The 15,004-nt window shown below is 41.5% G+C and overlaps 1 non-coding gene across 1 annotated transcript; it reads left to right on the top strand.

Annotated features, from left to right (window-relative positions):
* The first annotated feature begins 1,898 nt into the window (after window positions 1-1,898).
* On the top strand, window positions 1,899-1,971 carry TRNAR-UCU (transfer RNA arginine (anticodon UCU)). The gene has a single exon. It is a non-coding gene; the product is annotated as a tRNA-Arg (tRNA).
* Window positions 1,972-15,004: the final 13,033 nt, after the last annotated feature.

Below are 15,004 nucleotides of genomic sequence, written 5' to 3'. Positions count from 1 at the left end.
ATACCGAAATAATTTAAGGAAAACTATAAAAATAAAATAATTACAGGTAAAAAATATTTTTGTTTTAGGAATAATTAACCCGTTGAATGGTTACTTTAATCAATACATGATAACCAACATTATATACTTATGGTAAAACAATTATTCTTTGAACACAATTGATCAGTTCAGTCAATACATGATAACCTGTTTTGTAAAAATTTATCGGGTCAAGATTATTAGTTAATAATGTTCAAATTCAATCACAATTTATAATCTATTTATTTCGATACTTAAAACCCATCACTAAATTTCCTTTATCAATTCAATATAAAGCAATTATACTTCCTAATAGAATGAATAAGTTAAAGAATAATTTAAAGAATTTCAAATTACCTCTCATCTATATTTAAAGACTATATTTATAACAACAGATAGAGTTTGTTAAATAATTGCATTTATATTATATAACCTATTTGAAACCCAAACTGGGTCTTAATCTCAATATTCAACTGAACAAATTTAATAAACATCAATAAATAATTTTAATTTTCTTTCACTAAATAATAATTAATTAATAATTTTCTTTTATAAAAAAGATTTTTTTTCCAAGCTCATGCAATAAATAAATAACACACCCAGTTAAAGAATGTAACTTTCCTTCATCATTGTGACACATTCTCTTATTATTCTTTCCACCCCACAATCATGATGGCAGAACATTGCAAATGGTATAATAGTTTTAAATATATATTTTTTTACTGTCTAAAATTTAACACATTCATGCAACAAGGTAGTTGTAACAATTGAATATTGGAAGAATCATTTTTTATCTTACAAATTAAACTTAAAATATGTGTATGAAATTTAAACCACTCAATGTTCATGATTGTGTGAATGCATCAAATTTGGTAAAGAACATAAGTTATATATATATATATATATATATATATATATATATATATTACAAGAAAATCATGAAATAGAAACCAATTTTTAGAGACTAAAATAATTAGTTACAATAGGAACTAAAATAGAGACCATTTTAGAAACTAACAAAAAAATTGGTTTCTAAATTAGTTTCTATTATTTTCTATTATTGTTAAATAGTTTTTAAGTTGGTATCTAATTAGCAACTAAGGTTTTAGATACCAATTATTTAGTTTCTAAATTTAGTCTCTAAAACCTTGGTTGTTAATTAGATACCAATTTAGAAACTATTTAACAATAATAGAAAATAATAGAAACTAATTTAGAAACCAATTTTTTTTTCAGTTTCTAAAATGGTCTCTAATTTAGTTACTATAATTAGTTTCTATAAATTGGTTTTTATTTCATGATTTTCTTTTATATATATATATATATATGACTCAAATAAGAAAGAGATAAGAGAGCAAATAATAATGAGAGTGAGACTTTGGAGACCCACCTGAATGTGTGAAGGAGGCTGAGGCCAAGGAAAATCATAAAAGCAAGAGGGACGTTAAAATATGTATTTTTTTAAAATTTAAGACATATAAATAAAATTAATTTCAAATTTTAGATATTGAAATGTAATATACACTAAATTCTAATATATACATATATATATATATATATTAATAAAATAATATTAGTTTCAATCCTTTTAAATTATAATGTTATTTTTAAAATTTGGTTGACGCATAAAGTTTACTGTCAACTTAATCACTGCATACAAAACAAGTAAGTCAAAATTTGACCTACTTTAGTTGAATCTATTATCTTCTCAATATAAATCAGTTGATTTTATAAGCTAATTGAGTTGGTCCATCAAATTAGACCTATTTTATCACTCTCTTTATGTGAGTATGTGTATATATATATTTCTTAACTTTTCCTTAATTTTTTTCTATTGTAATTTTATTCTTAATACAGAAAAATAAATATAAAATATAAATGCGCTTATGGCCTAATGGATAAGGCGCCTGACTTCTAATCAGCCGATTGTGGGTTCGAGTCCCACTTAGCGTGTTTTTTTTTTACCTTTATTTATAAATATTATTAACATTACTTTTAATTCTATAATTTTTTTTAATTTATATAACAATAATATTTAATTTAATTAATTTTTTTTATTTTTAAAATTAATTTTTATTTAGTAATTAGCTTGTAGTACTATGTCCACTTATAAAAATTTTAGAGTAACTTTACGTATGCTTGTAGATAAGAATCATGAAAAGCATATGCAACAAAAATTATGAGAAAATAAAAATTATTTTAAGCTAGAACTCTATAATTTATTCATAGGGCATAATAAGCTCAAGAACATGAATAAAAACCCCTCAACTAACTAATAGTTTAAGCATATTTTAATTATATAATTTTTTAAATAAATAAACACTTAAACGTATCTTTTCAACCCACTTAGCTTAGGCCTAACAGATAGAGTTTGACCCAAGTACAAGCAGGCCCAATAGATTTGAAAAGGTTGATCTTGACAGGTGGTAAATACATTGAAATGCTCTAAAACAACAAGAAACAAAAAAACAACTGAATATATAACTGAATCAGTTATTTAAATTTAATCAGCAGATAAAAACAATTAGAGATGATACTTTGTGGATTTACACGCTTGAAATAAAGGAAAGTATATTGACCTATGACAAGTTCTTTAACTACTCCTGACGAAAGATCTACGAGTGTTATAAAATGGCTTTAAGACCCCGAACAAAAGGTAAGGATTATTCCAGGCAATATATAATACACTCATATTTTTAATGCTCTCACTGACTTGATTGTCAGAGTTTTATCAACAGGTGGAGCTCCCATCATTGTGATCTTCAAGTGTCTCAAAGCAACGATGTTGAAAGGTTGACCCCAAAACCACCTCCAGGACCCGACCCATATTTGTTGGTGAGAACATAATATATAATAATATTCTCTATTTTGTTTTCATAAATCATGGATCAAAGGAGTTCGCCCGACATGCTGTTTTGGGAAATGTTCTTGGGTCTACAAATTTCCCTTGGTCAGTTGAGGTATTTTTATGATTGTCTCGTCAAATTTACGGGCGATCAAGTAGAAGTTCAAGGGTACACCGATTTAAGAACGACCTTCTCCGACGAAGATGTGGCAAGGACCTTCACGATAAAGTACATTGTGGTAAATACACCCTCTGCTTATAATTTTCTTTTGGGACGACCATCCCGAAATAGGTTAGGAGCGGTGCCCTCCACGTTTCATATGAAGCTAAAACTACACTCACTTGAAGGGAAAGTGATCACCATGAGGGTGGATCAAAAATGGTGCGCAAGTGCTATGAAAATAGTTTAAAGAACAGAAGGGGTACGTATACGATAACCACCTGGCTTGGGGGACCAGGCGTGGAGGCAGAGCTTGCCCCTTATGACAAAAGGCGGACTGGGCCCATAGGAGAAGTTTGGGAGATGGAGATAAACGGTAGCAAGTTCAAGCTCGGTGCTTCATTTCACAAATAGTTGGAGGATAAAATCGTCGAGGTCATTTAAAAAAACATGAATGCCTTTGCATGGTCATCCACTGATATGCCCGGAATTGACCCAGACCTTTTGTGTCATCGTCTTACCCCCTATCAAACATAGACTCCTTGGTAGACAGTGAGTCGGGATATGGTTTACTAAGTTTCATGGATGCTTTCTCGGAATGCTCCCAAAAGACGAGGATAACACGACCTTCATGGCCAAATAAACTAGTTATTGTTAAAAGTTCATGTCATTCGATTTGAAGAACGGAAGGGCGACCTATCAGAGGTTTATGGATCGGATCTTGTTGCTCATGCTCGAGCGTAATGTCCAAGCATATGTAGATGACATGGTAGTGATATTGGAGAAGGAAAAGGTGCATGTGTCTGATCTGGAAGAACTTTTCGCCACTATAGGAAAACATAATCTAAAGCTTAACCCTGAAAAATTGTCTTCGGCGTATAGGCAGGCAAGTTCCTCAGTTTCCTATGAACTGAAAGGGGAATCGAGGCAAATCCTGACAAATGTGCAACAATCATGGAGATGAGAAGCTAAACCAACCTAAAAGAAGTGTAAAGACGAATTGGACGATAAGGGGTACCCCTACTTCCAATGCCTCAAGAAGAATGACCGCTTCATCTGGTTTGATAAATGCAAAGAAGCTTTCAAAAAGCTAAAAGAGTATTTGACAAATCCGCTAATACTCAACAAACCCACTCCAAAGCTCCCCATTCTGCTCTACTTCTCATTTAGCAACTGAGCAATAAGCTCGATTATTCTACAAGAAGATAAAAATCAAAGATCCATATACTTCATGTGCAAGGTGGTACAAGGTGCAAAAACTCATTACCAAGCCATTGAAAGGGCCATCTTAGTAGTAGTCTTTACAGCTTAGCGATTGTGGCACTATTCCCAAAGTTTCACCATAGTGGTGATGACTGACCTACCTATTCGAAAGGTCCTTCAGAAACCCGATATGGTAAGTAGAATGGTGCGTTGAGCCATAGAGCTATCGGAATTCGACAACCGTTATGAGCTGCGAGGGCCTATCAAGGGACACGTGTATGTGGATTTTATGGTAGATATCGCCCCCAAAGACTTTGAACCCAACCACAACGACTTCCTATGGATCCTCTCCGTGGACGGATCCTCCAACCTTGGAGGAAGTGGGGCAGGCATCATATTGGAAGGCCTAAATGGCGTCCTACTTGAGCCTTCACTCAAGTTTGCATTTAAGGCGAGCAACAACTAGGCCGAGTACGAGGTGCTAATAGCTTGAATGTTGCTGGCAAAGGAGATAGGAGCCTGTTGTTTGCTAGCCCAAAGAGACTTACTGCTCATAACAAGGTAAATATCTGGAGAATACCAAACCACGTACCTTAGGTATGTCAAGATTTTGAGGGAAACTTTCTCTATTTTTGACCTCGTCCATGTTCCTAGAGAACAAAACACTCGAAAGGATCTGTTATCCAAGCACTCTAGCTTGGAAAAATGGGGGAAGACATCGATCTATGATCCAGGAAACCATGAAGACACCAATGATGACCATCTGAGGGTTTCCTGAGGGGAATAGTCTCAAAGTCATGCAGAGCACCTCGACAGACACTTGGATGATGTCGTATGCTCGGTATCTAGCGGATGGACTACTCCCCTCCAAGCCCACAGAGGCCAAGATCGTAAAAAAGAACGCAAGTTGCTATACCTTAGTGGACGGTCACCTCCTCCGATACGGTTATACCCACCCACTTCTTACTTGCATAAGTAGAGATCAATTCATATAAGTAATGTCCGAGCTCCACGAGGGCTTCTGTAGTAGTCACATCGATGGCTGAGCTCTCTCCCTAAAGGCCATATGAGCAGGGTATTATTGGCCAACAATGAAAAAAGATTGTATGACATACGTCAAGAGAGGTGAACAATGCCAAAAGCATGTCGATTAGAGCCATGCACCTCCTGAAGAGCTGCATTCTATCCCCAATCCGTGGCCTTTCCATACTTGGGGAATAAACATCTTGGGACCATTCCCTTTGGCCATTCACTAAATGAAATACCTTATTGTCGCCACTGAGTACATCACCAAATGGATAGAAGTCAAGCTAGTTGCCCAGATAACCGTCCAAAAAGTCCAACACTTTGTATGGAAAAATGTGGTGTGCCAATTTGGCGCACCTAGGCACATGGTATCAGACAACGAAACCAATTTGCAAGTCAACAACTCGGAAACCTATGTAAAAAGTAGGGAATAAAGCAAGTTTCCGCTTCGGTAGAACATCCTCATAAAAATAACCAGGCCGAGTCAGCCAATAAAGTGTTGCTAAGGGGTTTGAGGAGGAGACTTAAAAAGGCCAAGGGAGGACAGTTAGAGGAAATCCCCAGGATATTGTGCTCATATCATACCACTCCCCAATCCACAACACAAGAAACACCATTCAATTTAGTATGTGGGACAGACGCCATGATACTAGTGGAAGTGTTAGATAACTCTCTAAGATTCTGAAACTTCACCACCGAGGACTCCAACAAAGGAAGACAGATGAACTTAGATCTACTTAAAGAAGTTCGCAATCATGTGCGTATAAATTTGGAAGCCTTAACGACACCCACAATTGTCTACCAGAACTTTTAAACTCAAAAAAAATAAAAAAAAGTACGTCCACAGTTGGTGAAATGTCGAACTGTGAACACAAAACAACAAACGTTCGGATGAACGCCCAGCTATTCGGATGCAACTGTGCGAGAGTCACATTGAGCTCGGTCAACAATGCTTTCTCAAAAAAAGAAAGGGGAAGACGCAACCTAATCTTGGTAAAAATGGTAGTATAAAAGAAACTAAATGGCCTAGTGGAACTACTCGTCACAACACACAAGTTCATCCTCCCCTCACACTACTACCTTAATTAGGTGCTCATCGGTTTTACTTAAACTCCCTAACTCCCTCAACTCCCTAATTTTTAAATGGTTCATGTAAATAGAGGTTTCTTTAAGCAACTCTTTTTTGGCCCAAGGGTAAGCGGAACTCTAATCCATCCCTAAAGCAACTAAGACATACAAGGAAAAAAAATGCGAAAAACATTTCAACAAAAATATCATATGACAAACCAACCAACCAGAGCATAACGAGGCACAACTCGACAAAATTAATGATAAATAGTAAAAATCACCGTCCAAAAAGGGATAGGTAAGATAGAACATACCTGGTTTACAGTGGTTCACGGTGGAACACGATGGCACGAGGGAAGCAAAAAGGAAGTTTTTCTTTTCCTCTGAGTTTTCTACGAGGGTGCAAAATGAAAATTGATGAAGAAGAAAAGTTTTTCTTATTTTTCAAAAAGACAAGTTAAAACAACAGTCTCTCCTAGCCGTTGATCACGTGACATAAACGTTGACATAAAACCGTCCCATCAAGCGACACTTTGAAATTCGTGAGCCAACCACCCTCTATGTCAACGTCTAGGGGCTTATGTATCGTTCGATCGTGCTCAGGTTATGACCCGATCACTTAAACGTATCTTTTCACTTAGCTTAGGCCCAATAGATAGAGCTCGACCGAAGTACAAGTAGGCCCAATGGACCTGAAAAAGGTTGGCCTTGACAGGTGGCAAATACGTTGAAATGCTCTAAAACAACAAGAAACGAAAAAACAATTAAATATATAACTAAATCAGTTATTTAAATTTAATCAACAAATAAAAATAATCAGAGACGATACTTTGTGAATCTACACGCTTGAAATAAAGGTAAGTATATTGACCTATGACGAGTTCATTAACTACTCCTGACGAAAGATCTACGAGTGTTATAAAAAGGCTTTAAGACCCGGAACAAAAGGTAAGGATTATTCCAGACAATACATAATACTCTCATATTTTTAATGCTATCATTGACTTGATCGTCAGAGTCTTATCAATGGGTGCAACTCCCCTCATTGTGATCTTCAAGCATCTCAAAGCAACGATGTTGAAAGGTTGACCCGAAATCCACCTCTAAGACCCAACCCAAATTTGTTGGCAAAAACATAATATATAATAATATTCTCTATTTTGTTTACATAAATTATTTGTTTGTATTTTTTTTTATAAATTTTGAAATCATAATAAAAAATTCAATGAAAGAAATTAATGTAAAATAATAGAAAAATAAAACATAGTGAAATAAGAAAAGAAAAGAAAAATTATTGAGAAAAGATTCTCATTTAGATTGAAAATCGTAATGATCCATATTCTATATACACTAATCTATCATTATCTAGAATGTTTGTGAAAATGAAGAAAATATAAAAAAATGTTAAATTATGTATTTAAACTTTTAAATCATAAAATTATCTGTTCCGGCCGGTTGACTCGAACACCTTCGTGCGTCTCTACGAGCTGCACTTCAAGGACTCCTTTGCTTCTGTTCCAACGTTCTCTCCCGCCGCTGTGAACACCTAAAACATAGAGATAAATGGGCGCCCTCGTGGTTGTTTGCACTCCGACGCTCAAGTCAATTATGGCATCCCGTCGCAGAACATCGTAAGGTCAATGTTCAGAGAAATGCGTAACTCTCAATGCTCTCCAACTTAGAATCTGTAAAACGTACCTTATTTTGTCTATCGTAAAACCTTATATACCTTCCTGATGTTCCTATCCACGTGTCAGCCTGAGACTTGCGTATCCTGTGAGCGCTCCTTAGCAACACTATTCCCAATCTTAGGAACTTCTCAGTGTGTAAGATTGCCCTGCTAGAGTGTGACTCGCGCGTGGGTGACTCCATGGGTGCCAATTCATACGCCCATTCTTTAAGTCACTCGCCCTGGGAGTTCCCTACACCTCATGCACAGATCCTTCGTCACTTAGGTCTCTCCCTTCTGGTACTGGGGTGTGGCCTGAAAACCACCTATCTTTATATTCTATTACTGTCTGAGGTGCCGAGGCCTGAGGCCTCCACGCCCCTACCGGGCCGTCTCCTATTGTGCCACCTCCTCCACGGTTATCACTACCCATGGGATCAGGAGGGGACACCCCTCTGGCTTAGGCCCATTCATGGTGCTGAACCTGGGCGACACCCGAGGCCGGTCAATGCCCGAGACCATAGACCTCAAAGAAACTCTCTCCTGTCTTGCAGTACTTCTAGTGGATTCCTCGCTCGGGGTCCCACCGTGTTGACCTTGGTCAACGCCCGAGGACCGTACGGTACATAAGCCCCCCAATCTCGAGCTGACAATTTGTTCAGCAAAGAGACTATGGCCTCGCCCTACCGTCCTACGTGGCATTCTGTGACAGGACATGCACAGTGCTTTGAAGTGACGGTTATCTACTCACATTGTAATCAACAGACACGTGGCCCTATCGTGCGGCTGGGACTTAACGTCGCTTGCGCTTCTCAAGTTTACGTTAAGTCTTTCAAAATCGCGCGCTTCAGGCACTGTTCCATCACTTGCGCCTTTCCTTACACCTTTCATCTTCTTCTTTCTCTGATTCTCCTCTGCAAAAATCAAGACTTTCGTCAATCAACCACAAAAGGTATGATTTTTATGCATTGATAGTTCTTTACTCTTGACTCCATGCATTGATATTCTGCCTGGGACTGTTTAAATTCTCGCATTTACATTTTTTTCCGCATTTCCTCGCTCCCCTGTTTTCTGGGTTTTCTCGCGTAGGTAGGGTTTCCTGGGTTTGTCCTTAGTTTCACGCCATAGCCCTATTTGCTGAACCTTTGCTTTTTCTCTTCCCAGTTTCCTCGACCATGGCGAGAACAAAAGTCACCACTAACCCTCCACCTCCTAGCATTAACTACAAAGCCTCGTATTCTTGGGCCTCTGGTAGGCTCCTCGCAGAAACTTCTTCCCTCATTGCCATCGTCGACTGGAGGGCTCACCTAGATAGTGAACCTCTAGGAAAGTCATTCGGGAGGGTACATGATGCTTACATCTCTGTCCGCCCTTGTATAACTGGCGAACTGGTATGTGTCGATAACCGCTCCAACGATGGGGAGCCTTTCTTCTTCTTTTATCAAACGGTGTTCAAAAGCATCGGACAACGACTCCCTTTCAACAGCTTCGAAAGGGAGCTGCTTACAGAGCTCAACGTGGCCGCCGCCCAGCTACATCCCAACAGCTGGGCCTTTATTCGGGCCTTCTCCATTCTCTACGGCTTTTTCGGCCATGTCCCCTCAGTGGACGTTTTTCTACACTCTTTTGAAGCCAAAAGCCCTGGGAACAACTTGTGGGTAAGCTTGAGTGGGGTGACGGGAAGAGCCATCTTCACCTTATTCTAGCAATCCTACAAGGGATTTGAGGGTAAATTCTTCAGGGTGTGTTGTTCAGACCAAGATCGTACAACCCTAAACAGCTTCCCACTATACTGGGTGGAGAAACTCAGATTCAAGAAAGCTAAGACTTTGGATGAGCTTTCCTCAGCTGATCGCGAGGTCTGCCAGGTCTTGGCCAGCCTGGGTGTGGTCTTCAACACCGTGGAACTCATCAAGCGTGGGAGTGATCCCACTGCCCTCTCTAACTACTTGGGTATAGGAACCTTTCACTAACCTTCTTCATACGTTACTCTGCTTATGCTCCTTCTGCTTTTCACTAACTCACACTCTTGCTTAACTAATGCTTGCTTGAATTGATGCTCATGTTTTAACTTGCTTAACTGGTTCTCAACTCTTCTTCTTTGGTGCAGGCATGGTGATGACTAAGGAAAGACGGGCAAGACTCGCAGGGGTCTTGTCTGTTCGTGACAATGCCACCACAAGCAAGGCTGGCACTTCCACACACCAAGCCCCCTCTGCTTCTCCTACCGCTCCTCTCGCTTCTCCTGTCCAGGCCACCCCAACACCTGCTTCACCACAAACAACACCAAACCCTGCTTCTTCACACCCTGTTCCTGACCCCCTTCCACCACATACAACACCAGTCCCTACCTCTCCAACCCCCATCGCGACTATCCCTTTAGCCACGCTTAGGGCTTCTCCTCCACCAGCCCCCCTAGAGAAAAACAAGAGGGTGGTACTCATTCCATCTGACGAGGATGAAGATTCTGTAGATGGCCCTGTCTTCAAGAGAAGGAGGACCACTGCAGTAGCCACCTCTCACTCTTCATCCGACAAGCATCCTGCGTCTCTTAGGGAAAACCCTCCCAGCGCCTCCTCACCTCTAAGGTATCTTGCTCTTGAAGAGGGAGCTGAGACTGTTCTAGAGCCCACCCCTGCACCTGCTCCCGAGCTTCCACGGGTTATTCAGCATATTTTGAGGGGCGTTCAACAAGAGGCTCTGGGAAACTTAGATGATGGAGCGCTACCCAAAAACATGGCCCTCAGCCTCGGTGGGTTGCTCGCTCATGCCAACTTTTCTTCTCATCAGGCCGAGGTGAGGGCCAAGGAGTGGTAGGCACTTGTTGATGAATTGGCTTAGGTGAAAGAGCAGATGGCTGCATAAGCCCAACGCTTCTTATCCAGGAGGCCGCCTTAACTGAGGCGCTTGGCGTGGTGCGAAAGGCTGAGGTGGAGGCCAACAAGAGGCTTCATGATGAAGGTCAGAAGTTGATGGATATCCACTAGGAGAGGATTTTATTAATGAAGGAAGAGGATTTTCACCTACACATTTGAAGTTCTTCCTTCTAGTCTTCTCACAAATTAAAAGAAGTCAAAGAGAAGATCAAGCCTAAAGATAAAGAAGTCTACAAACTCTCAAATAATAGGCTTCATATTAAATATCTCTCTTTATAGTTTCTTTGAAATTGTAAATAATATAGAATAATGTTTAGAAAGGTGCTTAGAGGGAAACATGAGACACCTCTTTTGTAAAAGCATCTTTAGGCTTTAGTTTAGAAAATTCTAGAAGCTTGGGGAGTGAGCTTAGTAAGGGGGTGTGATCTTAGGAGCTTTTTGGGTAGCTTAGGGAATAAGCTATGTAAATGACCAGCCCATACTCCTATAAAAGGAGGGCTTAGGTCCTTCACAAGGCAGATTGGAATTTTATAGTAGAGAGACTATACTCAAATTTAGAGAGAAATTGTGAGTCTTGAGTCTTCTTCTTCCTTTGCCTTATCTTGTGAGCAATGGTGAGCTTCAAGTGGCGGCACTCCATCACTTATCTTGGATCAAGGAACCAAGTGGCGTGAAGTGTTCTTCCAATTCTCAAAATCCAGCAAACTCCTTCCATAAGTGTTTCTTCTTCCTTTTCTTCAATTTTCATTCGGTAGTTTTTAATTTCTAGTGTTTTACTTGCTTTTCTACCATTTGAATTTCCATTTCCAGCTTTGTTTCCAATTGTTCTGTTGGTGCAGTAGCTTAATCTTTCATTTCTGTCCAGCTTTCATTTCTTGTTCTTCACTCTTGTTGTTTGATTCCATTTGACAATATATGGACTTCCATATGAGCTTTGGTTTGGTGCAAAGTCTTGGTGAGTTCTTGAATTAGAACATTGATCCAATTCTAAGTAAAGTGCCATTTCATGACCAACTCAAGTTGCTCCTAAGAATGTCAAAGAATCATGTATTCTTGTTATTGCATTCACATCAGAAGTACACCACTCTTCTGGCAAAAGTGGTGCCTCTGCATGCTGAAATAACGACGCTCAAAGATGCTGCTGCCGCCAACCAAGCCAAAATGACCAGCCTGGAGGACGCTCTGTTACTCGAGAGGTGCTCCTGGGTAAAGTCAAAGCTGATCTTGCTGGGAAGAAAGAAGCCTTTGAGAAGATCAAAGCTGAACTTGATGAGCAGGCCAAACTTCTTAAGAAGAGCAAAGAGGAGCTTGTAGAGAGAACTGAAGCCCTTGCGAAAACTGAGAAGGAGATGGATGCCCAAGCCAAGGGCTTCAAGAAGGTCGAGACAGAACTCCTCGACGACGCTGTGGACGCCTATGCCGTCGGGTTCGAAGATGCTCTGTCTTAGGTTGTTTGTAAACACCCTGAGATGGACACTTCGTCCTTTGCTATAGCGAACCATGTTGTCGAAGGACAGATCGTGCCAAGGATCCTTCCCCATGATACTACTTAGTTTCTGTTCTCAAAGTTGTACTCTTAAGAACCTTTCACACTTTGGATGTATCTTACACTTTAACATAACTACTTTGCTTATTTATGTTTGAATTTTTACTTGCCTTCCTGAACTATAGGTAACATGCCCTGTCGTTTCTTTTTAACTCTATCGTCAAAACAATCTATAATGAGGCAAGTGTGCGCGGACCTTCAATTGTCCTTAACTTTCTTTATTACTTGAGCATGGAAGCTCCCTCTCGACATTTACTTCGTACTTCGCGGACTTGAGGCATTCAGCCTTAAGGGCGTTACTGGGCTTACCATCGCTCAAGGCAAAGGAGGACTTATCTTGGCCGAAGCCTACTATTTATACTTGGTACCCACGCTCGAGGAGGCATCTCCCGCCTCTCTCTCTCGAGGTGTCTAAACACCAAGTCAATCGATGGGCTTGATGCCCACGCCCGGGGAGGAGGCGTCTCCTAGGGAACCACCACCCTCCTCGAGGTGTCTAAACACCAAGTCGACTGGTGTACTTGGTGCCCACGCCCAGGGTGGAGGTGGCCCAGAGGGTGCCCATACCCTCCCTCGGGGTGTCTAAACACTAGAGCAACCAGTTCACCACCAATCAGACCTTACTATTTGCGCTCGATGCCCACGCCCAAGGAGAGGTGTGCCGAAGCAACGCCGCTTGTCCTCAGTGTGTCTAAACATCAAGGCGATTAGTGTACTTGGTGCCCACGCTCAGAGGAAGCGCCCCCCGCCGCTTTCCTCGAGGTGTCTAAACACCAAGACGACCGGGGCATTTGGTGCTCACGCCCTAGTAGGGGGCGTCCCTAAGGATACCGCCTCTCCTGATTGGGGTGTACACACACCAAGGCGTCCGGTTCTCCACTGATTTAAACTTCACTTTCGCACTTGATGCCCACGCTCGAAGGAGGCGCCCCTTGCCGCTTTCCACGAGGTGTCTAAACATCAAAGCTGCGGGTTCGTTTCTTACTGAACCAAACCATCTTTACTCGGTACCTCCTTACATCGTAATGAAAATTTTAGGATACATAGGCTCGAACTGACTCTTTATTGGGCGACCTCATTAAAAAAACCCCGAAAGGGAAAAAGAGTATCCCCTTAAACTATATACAATGCAGAGTTTTCAACTAAAATAAAACTTGAGGTTTGCTACGTTCCATTGGCGAGGGATGGTGCCTCCCTCCAATGTCTCAAGCATGTACGCCCCGTTTCCCATAGCCTCGGTTACCCTAAAGGGACCAGCCCACTTGAGGGACAACTTGTTCTCCAGCTCGTACGGATGAGCCTTCCGCATTACCAGATCAACAACTTGGAACTACCGTGGCCTTATCTTGGAACTGTACTGGTGCTCCACCCTTCTCTTCAATGCCTCAGCCTTGATCCTCGCCTCCTCCCTGACCTCGTCCAACAGATCCAGATTCACCTTCTTCTCCTCGTTGGACTCCTCGGCCACAAAACTTTGAAAACTTGGCGAGCTCTCGTGAATTTCTACCGGGATCATTGCGTCTGACCCATACACCAGGCTGAAGGGCGTCTCCTTGGTGGAGGACTATGGCGTGGTGTGGTAAGCCCACACTATCCTGGGCACCTCTTCCGCCCAGGTCCCCTTAGCTTTCTCGAGCCTCCTCTTCAATCCTCTAAGCAAGATTTTGTTAGCGAACTCCACCTGTCCGTTCGTCTGGGGGTGCTCGACAGACGCAAATACCTGCTTTATGCCAACCTCTGTGCACAACTTACCCAACTATTGGCTGGCAAACTGTGTGCCGTTGTCGGAGACTAGACGCCTTGGTACACCAAAGCGACACACAATATTCTTCCACACGAAATGCTGCACCTTGTGAGCCGTGATCTGCGCCACTGGCCTAGCTTCAATCCACTTCGTGAAGTATTCAATGGCCACTATCAAATACTTCATCTGCCTTATTGCCAACGGGAAGGGCCCCAGAATGTCAATTCCCCACGTATGGAAGGGCCACGGACTATAGATGGACCTCAACTCTTCTGGTGGCGCCTTGTGCCAGTCGGCGTGCTGCTGGAACTGCTTGCATCACTGAGCATACCCTATGCAATCTTCTCTTACTATCGGCCAGTAATACTCTACGCGCACAAGCTTCGACGCCAGAGACCTACCGCCAACATGGCTCCCGCAAATTCCCTCGTGGAGCTCAGCCATTATTCTCGTGCATTGATCCCCGCTCACACATGTTAAGATCGGGTGTGTGAACCCGTGCCTGAACAATGCTCCATCGACGAGGGTGTACCGCGTGGAGTTTCTCTTCACTTTCTTGCCCTCCTCGGGCTCTACAGGGAGTATCCTGTCGGCAAGGTAGCACCTATAGGGCGTCATCCACGTGTCCCCCTTCTCCAGCATGCATACCCGCATTGGATCCTTCCCTCCCGGTGAGACCGGATAGGCACTTACGCTAGGTGTCCTCAGCGTGTCCTGAGTCAACGACCGATGACTCCTCACCCTTCCCTTAAACGTATTGATCTGGAGGACGCTTACCCTGTTATCTGCAACAAATGTTCGTGGTGTTTTGAGGGTCTCCTGTATGACCGTCCTCTGCCTTCCCCCCTT

Source organism: Phaseolus vulgaris, chromosome 4 (genome assembly GCF_000499845.2).
Source record: "Phaseolus vulgaris cultivar G19833 chromosome 4, P. vulgaris v2.0, whole genome shotgun sequence".
Classification (NCBI taxonomy): Eukaryota; Viridiplantae; Streptophyta; class Magnoliopsida; order Fabales; family Fabaceae; genus Phaseolus; species Phaseolus vulgaris.
This window is presented reverse-complemented; position numbering and strand designations above follow the sequence as displayed.